We start from the raw sequence: 18,105 nt of genomic DNA on the forward strand, positions 1-18,105 counted from the left end.
AAATTTAGAAAAAGAGGAATTTTTTGAGACTTTGGTGCACCATGGTATGAATAGAGTAATTGTGTGACATCCTTTTTCTTCTACCTATATATAACACAGGAAGAAATTTTCTTAATTACATACCTCTGTATACGATGAGAAAAATGCTAGGTTTGGGGTTTGTTTTTATTTTGGTTTTGTTGTTTGCTTTATCCTCGGGCTTAAATTCTGGGCCTGGGTACTATCCCTGAGCCTGTTTTTGCTCAAGGCTACTGCTCTTCCACTTGAACAACAGTGCCACTTGTGTCTGGCTTTTCGTGAGCAGTTTATTGGAGATAAGAATCTAAGGAACCTTCCTGCCTGTGTGGGCTTTGAACCATAAGCTTCAGATCTTCATATTCAGGTATTCAGATCTCCTGAATATCTGTGATAGATAAAAATATAGCTATAAATAATATTTGCAAGTGTTTTGATCTCAAGAATACCACTGGGGGGAAAATGATGCAGCAAAGTTTAGTGTAGTGTTCTTTCCCCAATAGGAAGAGCATCACATTAGAAGAAGTGTAGTATTTTTTCACAATAATGATAAGCTAGTCCTGATGTGAATTTAGGGAATTTTAAGGTCCACCTTACAAGTTGGAAACTGTTGGGCTAGGATGAATTTACAGCATAAAAACTTAGGATTGATGGTCATAGAAATAATAGCTTACTCTGATGAACATATGTTTACACTTGAGGAATTTATTATAGATACTTCATAGTTTTATCTTCTACCAGAATGTGGCTATTTTTTCTGTTGACTTTTAAATATGTACCCCCCACACTGGAAACTGCATCAATTGCAGAATAAAATGCAAACAGGTACTGTTTTGAATGTCTCTGGTTCGGCATGTTCAGAATTTGAAAATGAGTACTTAGTAGTTACAGGAATGTTGAAAAATATATATTCTGTCCTCTTAACAATTAGTCAGTGTTAAAAGTTAGGAGTTTCCATAGAATTGAACTGTTTTCTGTTTTAGTATGACAATACTAAAATAATGTGTTTTTTCCAAAATAATGGCAAGTATATTCTGAAAAATTTGTATAGTTTGATAACATTCAAGTTGATGACCATCTGATAAAGAAAGGGGTAATTAATACAAATTATAAGACAAATAGCGTTCATTTTTTAAAAAGGTAATCCACATAGAATAATATTTACTATACCAATATAGTGAAATTATATTTTATGTAGCTTATTTTTTAATTTAATTTTATTGTCAAGGTGATATATAGAAGTGGTTGCAGTAATTGTAAGATAGTAAATATATAGCATGTCGAACTTTTTACCTCCTCCCTCATTTTTCTCATATTTTCCTTTACCCCAATACCCCTTACAAGTTGTAATGTAAATTTCCAACAAGTCTTGTGAGTATTGCTATTGCACTGGTTTGTCTTTTGCCCTTTGTCTCGCCATTTTGTTGTTCCTCTTCTCTTGCCAAATTAAGATATATATATATATACAATACACAGGATCCCAAAATCAAATATAGTAGGGGATAAACCATAGGGGTAAACACAAAGAAAAAGAAATCACATTGTACATCAAAAACAACAACCACGAAGAAAAACCTCTGTTTCCATATCTAGGAGTTTATTTTGCTCAGCATTATCTTATATGGTCATATATACATAACTATTGAGACATTCGGCTCATCTGCTAGGACTATCCTAGACATTTCCTACTTATTACAAATGAGAGAAACCATGGAATCTCTTTATGTCTTGCTTATTTTACTTAGTAGGATATTTCCAAGTCTTTCCATTTCCTTATGACTTAGAAGCATAGAATTCCACCATGTGTGTGTGTGCGTGTGTGCGTGCGTGTGTGTGTGTGTGTGTGTGTGTATGTGTGTGTATCACATTTTGTCAATTCGTTCATCAACTGAGTGGCATATTGGTTTAAAACATGATTGCATGTAAGTATCACTTAGGGACATTCAAAAATGACAGATGCCACTTCCCCAGACATTCTAAAATCATGATTTCTAAGTCAGGATTTTATGGTGGCAGGTGTTGAGATATCTGAATGAGTCTATCTATATCTTGCACTGAATTAGACAGGAAGATATCCAATATCATATAGAATAAAAATGGTAGTGATAAAATATTCCCTTGAGAAAGACATAAGAGGTTGCCAGAAGTATGAAGTAGTTGAGATAATTTTGAAGAATTTAGAAATGCAAGCTCAGGTATGTCTCTTTAAATAATAATTATGTAAGTGGAAGGGCAAAAGAAGGGGAAGAGAAGAAAATAACTGACAGCAGATCATTGTCCCAAATTAGAGTATAAAAGACATAATCTATTACTTCCAAGTTAAAAAGAGACAAATATAATATGTCGCACTTAATTTAGGTACATGCAAAATGTTTACTTGGCTTTTTCCTACTTTAATGCTCCTAAATAAATGAAGACATAAGAAAAGGTATGTGATTGCCATTACTTCAACCTGAACACTAACTGTGATGAGCCCTCTTTTTCTCACTTTGCACTTGGAAAATAGTACCTAAGTTGATGATGTTGTGGCTGATTAGAGGTAGACTAAGGGGCTTCTAATTGTACAATTATCCCAGAATAGTTTAAAGTAGTTTTTTCTCCCAAGATATCCAACTACATTTTCTGAAGTTGTGCTTTGAACACACCCTCACACATGAGCAGATTATTTGAAATTATACTTCAACATTTCCTTGTCACATTCTACTTTGTGCCTTTGTCTTTTTTTGCACATTCCTTTTGAGTTCATGGTTGCTCTATTTCCATTTCATCTGTAAAAACTGCTAAGAACATTGTTCAACTACCACTTTTTGTTTGCACATGCCCAGTCTATGTATGAAGGTACTTTGTACATGTTAAGCAATAGGGTAGTACTCACTCTCTGAGGAGAATAGTTCCACATTATAACCCTATGCTCACATTAGAGGGCGTAGAATTTAAAGCATTTTGAGACAAACAGTGATATTAGAATTGAAAGGCTCCTTAGGGACATTTTCTTGGAGCTCATTAGTTTACCCAGGAGAAATATAAATATCCACAAAACCTGGACCTTATTAGTAAGTATCCGAATTAACACTAGATCTTAGATACTGTGTTAATACAAGTCACCATTTTATTATTGTTACATCAGAATCCTTCCCTATTGCAAATATGGATGAGAAAATGAAAGAAAGGCATTAAAGAAAAATGTCTTATCTTTTTAGGCATTTAATCCTAGTGGTGAGGGTAATGTCTGAACTCTCCCATTCAATAAACATTTAAAGTTTATAAGAGTACTTCCTACATATAAGAATTTGTGGCATGTTGATTGACAGGGTTATTTCAGCATGGAGATATCCCTAACAAGAACTAGATTTAAATAGAATATATGTCAGTTATGATGTGTCAATCAGGCATTTTCTATTCTAAAGAAGAATCAATTCGAGGACTGTTCAGTAACATCAGTAACATCAGTGTTACTTGTCCTACATTTATAATGAATAGGCTGATATAATATCCAAACATATCTAAAGATATTTCAATAAAATCCCAAACTGAATGGATACATGGGTCACTCATTGAAACTGTAGACAAATTAGTCTTATCTGTGCTGTAGATCAATCTATAATCACCTGGCTAAACAAACTCTTCAAAAATATTCACAGAATTCCTCTAAGTAAAGATCATGACAGTTATATCTGTATAATTCTTCTAAGGTCAGGATAAAAGAATTTGTTCTCAATATTTTAAATCAACAGAATCTGTTGAATTCATGGATCCAGAATTTTATGGCTTCACATTCATATCTCAAAATTTTATTAATATGACTTTCACAAAAACACTGTTCTTATTGAACTTGTCTATGTCCTTTTAGTTTTCAAATCCAAATAGCATATTTCCTTCAGTATCTTCCTGACAATTTGTTCCCTTGTTTACCTCTCTAAATCAGTTTTTGGTCGTGGATATTTTAATGATGTCTAAAAAGACTTATCCATGCATCTGTTTAACATAAATTTTAGAACTATCAGAGAGTTTTTTCCTCTAAATCCATCATTTCCACCTGTAGTCATTATCACCAAGAATATTACTAACATGGTTGCCATCCAGAGACGTGGAAGCACTTTAGATTTCTTCTTATCCTTCTACTTCCGTCTGTTAGATAAGATGAATGATCAAGATTTTCTGTTTCTGTCACTAATATAATTTCTATGTACTCCTTTTTATGCAACTGAAACTGGCCTGTTTCAAATACTCATCATTGGTCACTTTGTCCTAAAACAACTGCTTACATAGTATGCTTTTTCCCCATAGACTTTTCATATTGTTCCTCTCCGTCACCAAATTACTGCTCCATGTAAGCACACAGAGTGAATATCTCAGACACAAATTCTAGTATCATTAATTACTCACTCCATTGACTGTTGGCATTACATTTCTCATCTGTAAATGGATATAATCTACCAGAAATATTGAAGAATGAATTTGTTGAATTCTAGAGCAAGAAAAAAGAAAAGTGAAGAGTCCTTACATTTTCCATCTTACCTTACAAATAAGAAAAGAGTCAAGTTCAGTTTGTTGGTTTAAAATCACAATTTTTTTTCATGCAGAAATAAAAATAAGTCATCATCAGGCTACACTGTGGTCATCATCCTCACCAAAATTATTATTAGCATCATAAGTGCTAATTATTGAAAGTCTGGTATGTGTCTATGACGTTGCTATTATTTGTCTTTTGATTAATAATTTTAATGTTACCACTGTGCATGCATCCATATTAAAATTTTGAACAAATAAAGAAACTAAAAAAAACTAAACCATATCAGGTAACTTGACTATGTGCTTTTAACAAATTATGGAATAGATTTTTGAAGCATTACAAATTCCTAACCAGTATGAATTAACTTCTCTCTCCATCACTACACACAAATATTTAAGAGTTTGAACAGAATTTTTTCAAGTGATATACTCTAAATGTTACTACAATATCATGTGTATATCTAAAATTTCCTTTAAAGTAATAATCTCTACTTTCAAATCAAGTATTAGTTATTTTATTCTCAGGAACTTTGAGAAAAAGACTGTATATCTTTGAAACGTAAAAGGTCAAAATAGTAGCATAAAAATTTTAGAGGGAGTCTGTCTTCAGAAATACATATACATATATATCTATATATACGTTATGTGCAGAACGATATAGATTTTTAGAGATTATTTATCATCAGAAATATGTACATATATTTAAATTTCTGTGTAGAATGATGTACATTATTGTGAAAGATACATCTTAAAACATAATTAAAATTTAAAAAATACATCAAACCAAGTGCCAGTGACACGCTTATAATTCGAGCTATTCTGGGTGCTGAGATCCTAGAATTGTGTTCGAAACTAGCCCAGACAGAAAAGTACTTGTTAGAGTCTTATCTCCATTTAATCACTAAAAACAGGAATTAGCTCTGTGCTTCCAGTTGTGGAGTGCTGTCCTTAAGCATAAAAACATTGGGGACAATGCCAAAGTCTTGCAAACAACAACAACAACAAAATGTATCACATTAATTTCACAAAAGCAAATTTTAACTCCTGTGAACATTTCTTAGAAACATGAATACATGCCCCTGGAAAATGTTAAGTAAAAGTATAGAATATTTATGTCTAGGTTAAAGACAAGACTATTTAGATTGTTTAAGATATTTAGGTGAGGATTAGGAATTAAGAATAATGAGATTTGGGTAATAGATTGGGATTGGACTTTAATTATAGTCTATAGTAGTAATAAAATGATATTTGTAATGATTATATAAAATTATTCTTGCTTGGTATATGAATTATAATAAGTGATAAACATTTTAAAATGATTTCCAATGCAAAGGATTATCAATTCTTTTGTACTTTCAAAAAAATTAAGAAATCTATTCCAAGGCTAGTTTGCTCTAAGACTATATTTGTTTTCTAAAATTAATTTAGGAATGAGTTAAGATTTAGATAACGATGCACAGCAGAAGAGAGTGAGAGGGGATAGAATGATGGACCACATAGGAGCTGTAGGTCATTGGTACTGTGTTTCAAAAAACAGAAAGACTTCAGAGAAGAGAAAGAGGAATATAAGGTGTCCTGAATCAAGTTTCGTTTTAATCCACCTAATAGTTTTGACTGAGAATCAGAGAACATGGGAAAAATAGAAAATAAAGCATTGTATAAACCTGTTACAATGTAAAGAAATTGTAATAGGAAGATGATAATTAATTTCCAAAGAAATAAAAGAAAGGGTAGGTAAATTCTAAAGGGAAAAAGAATGAAGAGAGAAAAGAAGCAAAATAAACCTTTATCAATAACAAACACAAGAGTTTGGAAGTGGAAAGGCAGTAGAAATATTGTAAATAACAATAAAATAACAATAAAAATTGCTAATGTGGATTGAAGATGGATCATATTTTATCATATATGATTTTGAAGTAATAGGAAATGAAAATTTAAAAGTCATAATTTAAAACACTATAGCCCAATGGTAAAACATTGGCATAGCATGTGTGAAGCAATGGTGTGATCGCCCAAACATTACAAAGTACACCCAAAGCACACACACAAAAAAATCCACATTAACACACACACACACACACACACACACACACACACACACACACACACACACACAACATACACACATTTGGAATATTGATATTATCATATTAAACAGAGGTAATTATCACAAATAGTAAAAATATGTTAATATGAAATCATATTATTGCTCATACTATTTAAAAGTTTACTAGAAATAAAATACTCACAATATACTTGGATTCTTATAGGTCAACTAAATTGAAAATTAAGAAATAGAAGACACGAGAACCTTTGCAAACAAGTTTTAAATAATAAACATTTTGAAACATGTATACTTTTATTTTGACAAAAGATTGATGTTACTGGTATTTTAACTCAAGATTTAGAATATGATAACCAGATGCTCTATGTCTCGCTAGAGATGGCTATATTTCTAATCATTTCACTCTGGATACTTTTATAATAAAGGTCTCATCATTTCAAAGCCTCTCCCGAATCACAAACCCTGCTTATATTTCCCACCATAGCTAGAAAATGGAAGCCACAAATCACCATTCCCTGCTCAAACATTTTTTTAATTTAAGTACAAATATTTCCAAAAAGTGACCAGGTAATGAAGCCTTCTTAATAAAGTATGTACTTCTTGGAAACACAGTAAGGACAAATATGTTTAAAACTATAAGAAATTAAAATTATTTAAATTCACCAACCATATAAAAATTAAGAAAATAATTTTTAAATATTCATGTTAAATATTTTAAAAGCAAAATATATGTGTCTAAATAATTTACATTGTAAAACTCATGCAAAATTGAATTAACTAATCCTTCGACTCTGAAAAAAGTATTACTCTAAAGAAACAAAAGAAAATAATTAAGTTCAAAATTTGAAATTTAGAAAATGAAATGAATTGCATTCTTTAGTTGACTGAAGAAACTGTAAACCCTCTGTATATCAATTTTATAATAAAAAATGCATGAACAAAGAAAGCAAAAGTACCCATTGATCAATAGCACCAGCTAAAGTATCAGTATTTCTTTTTTTGAGTGTACAAGAAAATCGATGGAGGGGATAAGAATGTTCCTTACATTAAAAAATGTACTCATTACCTTACTTATGTTACTGTAACCACTTTGTACATTACCTTTACAATAAAATTAAATTGAAATTAAAAATAAGTTAAATAATATACTAATTAAGAATTCTTAGAAGCCATTGGTTAAAAACTTTGTAAAAAACTGTCCTAGGAACCCAAGGAATATACTTTGATGATACTATTTAAATACTTAAACTTCAGCAGAGAAGCAAAAAGTTTATAAATGTTACAAGTAAAGTAATAAAGCAGAATATATTACTAATAATAAAAATCATAAGATGAATTTATAGTGGTAGTCAAATATGTAACAAATGAGATGAATTGCCATTCGTTTGCACTTAATAAGTGAGAAAGAATTCTCTAGGTCTTTTAAAATATATCTTAAGATAATGAAGAAACTATTCTGTCACATCATATGATAATCAGATAAAGATGATATTAAAACAAAGAACAGATTGTACTAAGTTGTGGGATGTTAATGTATTTACCTATTTTGGTTGTGGGTAACTGTGGGGATTTCAACTTGGAGTATTGTTCTTGCTAGGCTGGCGTCATATCAGTGGTTAATTATAGGATAGGGGTTCCCTTTCCACAAGAACATGCACCTGATCTGTCCTTTTAGCCTTCCATCATCAATGGCATCAGAGTTGCACACCAACTTGTCTAGCTGACTACCTTGGCTGGCCTGGATTCTGCAGTCCTTCCAATCTTTGCCTCTAGATAGTGCAGGATCGTGGAAATGATCCAGTGCACCCAGCTATAGACTGAGAAGGAAGTCCACTAAACGTTTGGCTTGGGTTCTGTTCTCAAGCCTCCTAAGTAGTTAAGAGTAAAGATGGGAGCCCCTGGTGCCAAGCAGTAGCAGTATTTTTAAAAAACTCGACATATATATGAGTTAGGCTTGTGATTACCTCAGGAAAAGAATAAAAGAGCAGTGAAGCATAAAGGACAGTCAGAACTTTAACTAGCTACTCAGAGGCTGAAACAGCTTAGCTAGCTACTCAGGAGGCTGAGATCTGAAGACCACTGTTCAAAGCCAGTCCAATCATGAAAATACATGTGATTATCTCCAAAACATCAGAAAACAGCAATGGCTCGAGTAGTAAAACACTATCCTTGGGCACAGAAGCTTAGGGATAGTGCCCAGGCACTATCAAGCTTCAGGAATGATGAATACATGCATGAGCTCCTGCAAATATGCGTGTGCATACACACGTGTGCGTGAACACACAAACACACCAATGAGTATTTCAATGCTACCTTCTTTAATTTTTTTTACCTTGTTGTACCCTATTGCCATGTATTGGTTCACAAATTAACAAAATCAGCTAAGCAGCTATTTACATACAACTGATCATGTTTCTCTAAAGTCTATTCTCTTTTTGCAAGCCTGCTTTTATATGACCCAAAAGTAAATTATTCAGGAGGGCAATTCATCTCCCTCAAATCTGTAGTATTAGATGATTGTTTAGGTTCTTCCTAGCTATATGATTTTGTGAAATTCTGCATCAAACAGCGTACTTCTTTCACGAGAAGGGAAGCCTTTGTCAAACAATTAATAATAGGATTTTCTCCTCCTGGCAAGCATGTGTAGTTTTATTATCTTCGTATATTTCATGATCTGTCTGTGTATGCCAAAGACTGCTGTGAAAATAAAAAGACCATTCTCAGCACTTAGCATTCGTATAACATTCATATCTATGAAGGTATTTAAATATTACTGAAATTGCTTTGGAATAAATAATGTTCACTTTGACTATTTTGAGAAAGAATTGGTTTCTCAGCACTTAGGTAAGAAAGTGAGTGAAAAAAACAAAAGGAAAGTTTGGAACAACTCAACACATACATTCAAATGAAACAAAACAACTGAAGAAAACACAAATTAATTCAGTACTTAAAAACCTGCAGGAAATGCAATGATTTTTTTTAAAAATCAGCTATGATAAGCTTTTGAGAATCCTGACTACATGGGAGTCTACTGTTGTGAGGACAGTGGTTAAAGCCCAGACTGGACAGAAAGATCTGTACACAAAGCCATGCCATGCACCTGTTATTCTAAATTCCAGGAAGAATAACATAAAGTGGAATGAGCCCAAGATCATACACAAGGAGGAAGCCAGAATCTATCTGAAAAATAATCAGGGTAATTTAGGGCTGGGGCATGACAAAGTGTTAAGAACACCCATTTAGGAGACACAAGACACTCAATGCAAACTCTATTAGGCATAATGAAGAAAAAAGCTATAACTTTAAATAATTGGAATGATTGTAAGATTTTGAGTATTTCAGTGGAGAAAAAAAACCATGAGAGAGATAGAGTGAACCCATGTTGTGATCCCTTCTACTTAAGCTATAATGTTGTGTGGAACTCCAGACATAACAGAGTTATCTTGCAAATGAGTATGGATATGCATTTGGGTGATGGAAATATTCTACTTACACAGGTGTAAATTAGATTTTTGGCTAGATTGTAGTTCTTGAACTAAGAGCCTGTGTGATGCCCTGAGCTTTATCTCTCAAGGCTACCACTCTATTACTTTGAGCCACAGTTCCAATTCTGATTTTCTGTTTGTTGTTTGGAGATAAGAGGCTCATGGACTTTCTTGCCAAAATGGCTTCAAACCATGATGGTCAGATCTCATCCTCCTGAGTAACCAGGATTCCAGACATAAGCTGTCTATTTTTTAAATAGTTTAGTAAATCATGTAGTTACAGAAGTTATAAATTATCATTACAACCTGTGTAATAGATGTGTGTATGTATATATCAATGCATACAGACAGAAATATTTTATCGTATCTTTGTATCTACAGTAGATTTATGAAATATCAACCTTCGTTGTAAAATAAAATGGAAACAAAAGTTATTAAGGAGCAAAACAAAGGGAATTGTCACAAGTTTCTTGTTGTTTAATGGAATATGAATTGCGAGAATCAGTTTGGGAAAACCATCTTAATTTAACATAATGGATAATGGGTATTAATTCCAATCTATCTATTTGCCCATATTGTGCGTCCTCACACATGAGTATCAAAATCAAACCACAATTTTTGCTTTTGTATTTAACGCACCTGTTATAATTTAGGGGATTGATGAAGTACTCAAATAAAGATTAAAATAATAGTAAGTGAGGCTATGAGTTAGAGCTGAAAATGTTTTTAAATATTATAATAGCTAATTAAATTGAAATTTTCTTACTTTTACTCTATTGTCATGTCCCTCATTCCCACATTAGAAAAGTACGTAGAAGGTTCTCAGTAAATTATGTGTATAATCATGAAAAAAAATGTATTGAAAGAATATGGGCCCAGTGTGGTTTTAGCTTATTGAGACTGTAGGGGGTAGTGTGTTTTTGAGGCCTTCCAAAACGTTGTGATGGAGATGAAAGGAGGGATGTGCTTATTCTGGAAAATTGTCTAGAGGATTGCTCCCAGAAAGATAGTGATGAATTCTTCCAAAAGATACAGAAAATCACTTCCACAACCATGTTGACTGCTGCACTATTTACCTTAGCCAAGTTATGAAAACAGACCAGATGTCTTATGGTGGAGGGATGGTTGGAGAAAGTGGGGCACATATACACAATTGGATTGCACCCATCCATTATGAAGACTGTTACGTAATTTGCAAAGAAATAGATAGATCTAAAAATATGTTAAGTAAACTAAGTCAGAGCCAGACACATGAAGGACCCATGTTCTGTCGCATATTTTGAACATAGGACTTTATGCAAGTTTACACAACAGTATTAACCAAAGCATGCTCTTTGCAGACGAGTATTTAAAAGTGTAATTTCTTATAAAATTGAACTTTTATTCCAACAAAGTGAATACCAAGAAACTATCATTTGGAAGATATGAGCGGAAGTCAAAGGGAAGGAATAAAGAGAGTTATGGATGAAGAGAGGGAAGGTATAATATTCAATGCAGAAACTAGAAGCAATGAAAGTGGGGTGAGGTTTGGAAGGGTATTGGAAAGTTACATAAAGATCCATTGTACTTATAAACTGATTTGTTGAATGGAAATTCCTTCATACAACTATTTAATAAAAATATAATTAAAAACAATGGAGACGGGGCTGGGAAGGTGGCTCAGTGGTAGAGAACTTGCCTTGCAGGCCTGAGGCCCTGGGTTCGATTCCTCAGCACCACATAAGCAAAAATAAAAAGCAAGAAGTGGTGCTGTGTTTCAAGTGGTAGAGAGCTAGCCTTGAGCTGAACAGCTGAGGGACATCACCCAGGCCCAGTGTTCAGGCCCCACGACCGGACCCCCCCCAAAAAAAAACAGTGGAGACATCTGAACCTTAAACTGTGTTCTCTTAAATCATGAGTCAAAATAATAGTTTCCTTCTCAGAAATTTTCTTTGCAGTTATTTTCCTCAAAATGACAGAAAAGTGACCAACAAAATGAATGTCAATACATCACATTGCATATCCTAAAGAGAAACAATATAAAAATCACAGTAAAAATGTTAGAATTCATCACATGATAAAATAACAGGTAGAAAGGATCAAATGCTGATTGTTTTTCCAAGTACGTTACCTATGGTATCTAATTTAATCCTCACAATAATCCCATAAAGTAGAACTACTTCTGTTTCTAATTCTCAGATGATGATATTGAAGTCTTCAGAGTTGGAATTACTAGTACAACATTTCACAAATGGTAAATCTTAGCCTGCGGCCCATTCCCACCATATCAAATAACTTCATTCTATTTTGTGACTAAAATACCAGTACTTAGTCCACTAATTCTAGGAAAATTTCCCAGAATTATTGTCCACACTTTAATAATATGTCACTTTATCTTTGTTAGAAAATAGGAAACTAAGTGGGATGTCGGTGGCTAGACCTGTAATCGTAGCTACTCAGAAGGCTGAGATCTGAGGAACGCGGTTCAAAGACAGCCCAGTCAGGAAAGTCCGAGAGATTCTTATCTATAATAAACTGCTAATAAACCAGAAGTGGCACTGTAGCTCAAGCGGTACAGTGCTTGACTTGAGCGGAAGAGTGCAGGGACAGTACTCAAGCCCAGAGTTCAAGTGCCAAGACCAACCAAAAAAAAAAAAAAAGGAAATAGGTAACTGCAATATGCAAGTTCATAATCAATTTATACCTCCCTGGTGAAAGGAACTGCTAAACTATAACATTCTTGATTTCTAGCTCAAAATTGTAGAAATTATATTCTATCCCATAACAACACTACATTGCAGTCATACTGAAAGAATAATCTCCCCAATTCCTGATGGAAACAGATTGCAGGTCTTATAGACCAATCATTTCCACATTGTAGCTCACATAAGTTGTTTACCATTAGAGGTATTTTGATTGCTTTTTATACCCAACATTTTGAGAGAAATGTTTTACTTTAAAATGTTATTAAAGCAAGACTGATATAAAAATCACCTTTGACCCCAGATGAATATTTACCTTTCATATACCCAAAAATGCAGTCTTACCTATCATTAATGTTAGGAACGAGAGGTTAAAAATCATGGACACCAAGACCTAAGCATGAATTAAAGACTCTCCAACTTGTGAATACAATTGGTTTAAAAAGACATCAATACTACTGCATGTTTTTCAAAATTTCTTGTGATATTGAAGATTCAATGATAAAATATTAACAATTGAAAATAACTCATTTTCTTGGGAGTAGGAAAGAAAACACAAGATTAATCCATCATTTTCAAATACCTTTATTTTTCTACAAATTCAATCTTATAATTATCAACATTATAAAACTAACTGAAGTACAGAGCCACAAAGGAAATAATTTAACTGCATCATCTACATTCAAAAAACTGTTACTGGGGCTGGGAAGGTGGCTCAGTGGTAGGGTGCTTGCCTTGCATGCATGAGTCCCTGGGTTCGATTCCTCAGCACCACATAAGCAAAAAGGAAAAAGCCGGAAGTGGCGCTGTGGCTCAAGCGGTAGAGCACTAGCCTTGAGCTGAAGAGCGGAGGGACAGTGCCCAGGCCCAGAGTTCAAGGCTCCACGACCAGACCCAAAAATAAGAAAAAAAAACTGTTACTAGAAAACAAAGTTATACTAATAATTAGCTTACCAAATTCACTTATATCCTTTTATTCTATTTCATAATATTTCATAATATTCTATTGCATAAAAAGCCTATATACCCACTTACATCTTCATATCTTAATATTTATTTCAGAAATGTCTATAGCTCTATAGTCAATGAACTGAAATAATACTGAAAATATTCAAAGGCTTTTCAGAAATTACAAGACGCTCTCGGGGTTGTTATTTATATTGGAAAAGATATTCGAAAAGCCTTATTTGTTAAAGTTGTGATAGTTACTTCCACGAAAGAGCCATTAGTGAAGATCCCATTGCATGTACAAAACAACTTCAAATGCATCCACAATCTGGAGGTGACACATGCTTTTTGTTTGTTTGTTTTGAAAGGTATATCTAGCAAGCATATCCACAATACTGGTTTTCAGTCAATATGATGGGATATTCAAACCTAATAAATACAGGGTTGATTATCTTAGTGAGAATAGATATGATGTTACAAAGAAAGTTATTTTCAACAGAAATCCGGAAAGAGTTTATTCATCTTGTGAATAACCAGAGTGTAATACCTGTTTGGTCAAGTCAGTGAAACTCACTCCATGAGTATATCTTAAAAGTATAACCAATTTAAGAGGTCAAATACATATTTTGTACTGACAGTCATCTTATAGCAATAACTTACTACCTAATTATATCTGTTTCTTCTTACCTAACATATAATAAGAGATGAAAGTGGTCTCTTTTATCTAACTTAATTTTGTATATGCTTTGATTATGATGATGTTATTATTTGACAAATAAAATGTACAGAAGGGTGGTTCCACAGAAATGACATGACAGAACACTGATAAATAAAAACATTGCAACACAGTTAGCTCTTTTGAGCCTCACCTTGTCCACATTGGCAAGCAACATTGCAACAGCACACGCACACATATACACATAAACACATGTGTGCACATGTACACACATATACTTGCATGCTAAATTCAGGGTTTAGTACAAAAAAGTACAAATAAAGTTTTAGTGATTAGGACAAACGTTAATTTGCCTTATTACAAAATAATACACAATCCAGTCACCATGGGTGTTACATTTTACTTGCCTTGCCACATGGGACCACTTAATTTATTTTAATTAATTAATTAATTAATTTGTTTGGTGCTAATACTAGGCTTGAACTCATGGCCTGGCTCTGTCCCAGAATTTGTTGATTTTTTGTTGTAGTTTTCTCAAGCCTAGAATTTTACTGCTTGTCCCACAGCTCCATTTCTAGCTTTTGCTGGTTACTTTCAAATCAGAATTTAATGGACTTTTTTTTGTTTGGTTTGGTTTCAAACCACAATCCTCAGTTTCATCTTTCTGATTAGCTAGGATAAACACATGAGCCACGAGTGTGGCTTCTAGTTTTTCCTCTATAGCTATCTAATACTCATATTAGATAGTAATTTAAAACTTAGAGTATAGAAGCAAGTTGTACAGTGATGATATTGTCTTGTCAGAAATTTAAGCTAGTAAATTTCTTCTTAAAACCATAAACAAAAATACCATGGTATAATATAAGAGAACTCACTATTGAACATATGAGCTGTAAGAGCTTTCTAATAGATCCATTATTTGTTACCCAACATTAGAAAAAACTATATAATGCGGTAGTAAAATAGAAGTCCTTTGTAGGAATACTTAATTACCTTGTTTTTAAAGATACTTGTTTTCATCTAAAAAAAGTAGGCCTGTCTATTGTCTTCATGTGATTTTGATGATTGAAGGTGCTTAATGAGAAGTCAAAGTGAATTACTAATCCTTTGCTATCAATTAAATCTCACCTTTTCTTCTTGGAACTTATAATTATTAAAGCAATAGTTCAGAATCAGCAAGCAATAGTTCAGATTCACACTTCCAGTGCAAGTGGATCACCAGTAATTAATCCTTGATACCATTTTCCACAAAGTTTTGTCACAGATACAATCGGCCTGTCTTCTCTAGCTGCTTTCCTAGCCTGGACCTATTCCTTTACTCTACAGGAAAAGTGTGATTCAATTGATTTCAGTCAGATCTGTTACTAGAATTATCAAGGATTTAGATTTTTGTCTGTAATTTGGTCAAAGCTATGTCTCTTTATGTAGGCTAATAAAAATGTATTTACTAAATTCAAGTAAATACATAAATTCCATTTCCATCTCTTTTAAAAAATAAAATTGTTTGCTCTATAAATTGATCAGAGGCATGGTCATTGCACATCTGTCTCTCTCTTCCTCTCTCCCTTTCATGGTTTTCATAGATAATGTGACTGCTCCATAATTAGCCTAATTTATTTTGCTTTTATATTTTTGGTTGCATCATTTCACTTTCTGCTCTGCCATTTCCCAAATCATTTACATAGGAGGCATTATTTCATATTTTCTCATTCCTATAATAAGCTGCACATGAAGACACCACTGGTACCATTTTCAGTCTGTACCTTTGAATATGGAGGAAAACCTTTCCTCTGCTCTCTATCAATTCCCTACTCTCCAGTTAGAATAATTTCCAATAGTAAAATTGGAAAAAGAGAAAGAAAATCATGGTGAAATAACAGATGTAGAAAATTCACTGGATTTTTCTGACCAGTTCAACCAACGTGAACTATTAGGGAATACATGTGCTCCCCATTCCCACTGGTACTCACTGTCTCTGGTTAGGCAATTCTGATGAAGACAAGGAACAAGCTGAAAAAGTGAGGAATGGTATCATTCGCAAAAAAAAATGGAGAAGTATTAAAACAAATTTTTGTTTGGGCTGCTGAAAATAATCGGCTTACTACAGTGCAGATACCTCTCTTCATCGGGAAGCCTCCAGTGGGCACTTAGACATTGTCCATGAGTTGGTGGCTCAAGGCAGATATTCATGCAATTACTGTGAATGGCTAGACACCCCTGCACAGTGCTTATATGTTGAATAATACCAGAGTGGCTGCTTTCTTAGTTCACATTGAGGCAGATACCAATGCCCAAACTAAAGTCCTCTTGACTCCCTTGCATCTTACCGCTTGGAATAGAAATAGCAAAGATATGCTGGATCGCCTTCTATTGAAGCATTATATCAAACCAGGTCTGAAGAACAACTTGGAAGAAACTGCATTTAATATTGCCAAAAGGATAAATATGTATCACTACCTCTTTTAAATTGTGGAAGGCTGTAAAAATTGTTCTCCTAACTCATAATGGTTTGGTTAAGATTCTTAAATTTCAAAAATGCCAATCCATCTTTGTGTCTGTACAAAATATTTTCACAATAAAAAGCAACAGCAATATCTTACTTTAAAAATTCATGGATTCCATAGTATTCTTCAATGAATTGCCTGACTTTGATGTCAAAATGTATTCAAGAGTTGTTTGTATACATCTATAATGATTTCTGCAGGGTTTGTGATTTTTAAATCAGAAATCACTTTAACTTATCTGTTGAAATGAGTAGTACAGAAACTAAAAATAGTTCTGGTGCTTGTATGAAAAAAGTATATTTTAAAATACTCTGTATTTTGTTTGTATAATGTCCATAATCTATTTAATTCTCTCCTAGATATAATACTTTGAATTATACATTGTTTTATAATATATAGGTTCGTTAATAAATGTGTTATTTCAGATAGCATTCCATATAGAAAAAGTTTAAGATTCCTTTTTTTCCTAGGTCCTTATAGTATTTTATTTCTTTGGGATAAAATGACAATGTTATCCAATTTCAAATGTTTTGTAAAGATTATGCTATGTAAAGGCCATTCTAAGGTGAGGATTTAACGCACTGATGTCAAACTAACTTTCAGTTCAATGAATTACATATATTGTTACATTTGCCTTTTTTAATTTTTTATTGTGAAAATACTGTACAGAGGGTTTACAATTACATGGGCAAGATAATGAGTACATTTCTCATCAAGCATTGTAGCCTCCTCCTGTATTTACCCTTCCCATCCATTCCCATCCTTCCCCTGCTCTCCCACTCAATCCTCCCTGCTACCCCTCCACCCGCACAAAGTTGTAAAGTTCATTTTTCGACATAACGACTTGTATTTTTGTAATCAATTTTTAATAACTGTTTTTCATTTCTTGCATCTCAAGAATGAAAAATATGGAATAATTCACAAATTTTCATATCATCCTTGTGCAAATGCCATGATAATCTCTATATTGTAGTAATTTGGGTAAAAGTCCTGCTGAAGCATGTAGTATCCTGTAAATTTAAGTAGTTATTGATGCAATCTTTATACAGGCATATATCCTTGGTTGACTGTTTGTAACTAGGAAACCTTATTGTTCCTAAAAATGTTATTGATCTTACTTCTCTAAAATTCTGTGTATATTGGGAAAAGCTTATATTGTTTGGTCGATTGCTCACATTTGCAATTTTTTTGTCAATGACTATTTTAAGTCTTTTTCATT

The 18,105-nt window shown here is 33.1% G+C and overlaps 1 pseudogene; it reads right to left on the reverse strand.

Annotated features, from left to right (window-relative positions):
• Positions 1 to 17,788: 17,788 nt before the first annotated feature.
• Positions 17,789 to 17,888, reverse strand: LOC122121662 (annotated as a pseudogene).
• Positions 17,889 to 18,105: the final 217 nt, after the last annotated feature.

This window comes from Dipodomys spectabilis, unplaced genomic scaffold (assembly GCF_019054845.1).
Source record: "Dipodomys spectabilis isolate Male_0828 unplaced genomic scaffold, ASM1905484v1 ptg000192l, whole genome shotgun sequence".
Taxonomy (NCBI): Eukaryota; Metazoa; Chordata; class Mammalia; order Rodentia; family Heteromyidae; genus Dipodomys; species Dipodomys spectabilis.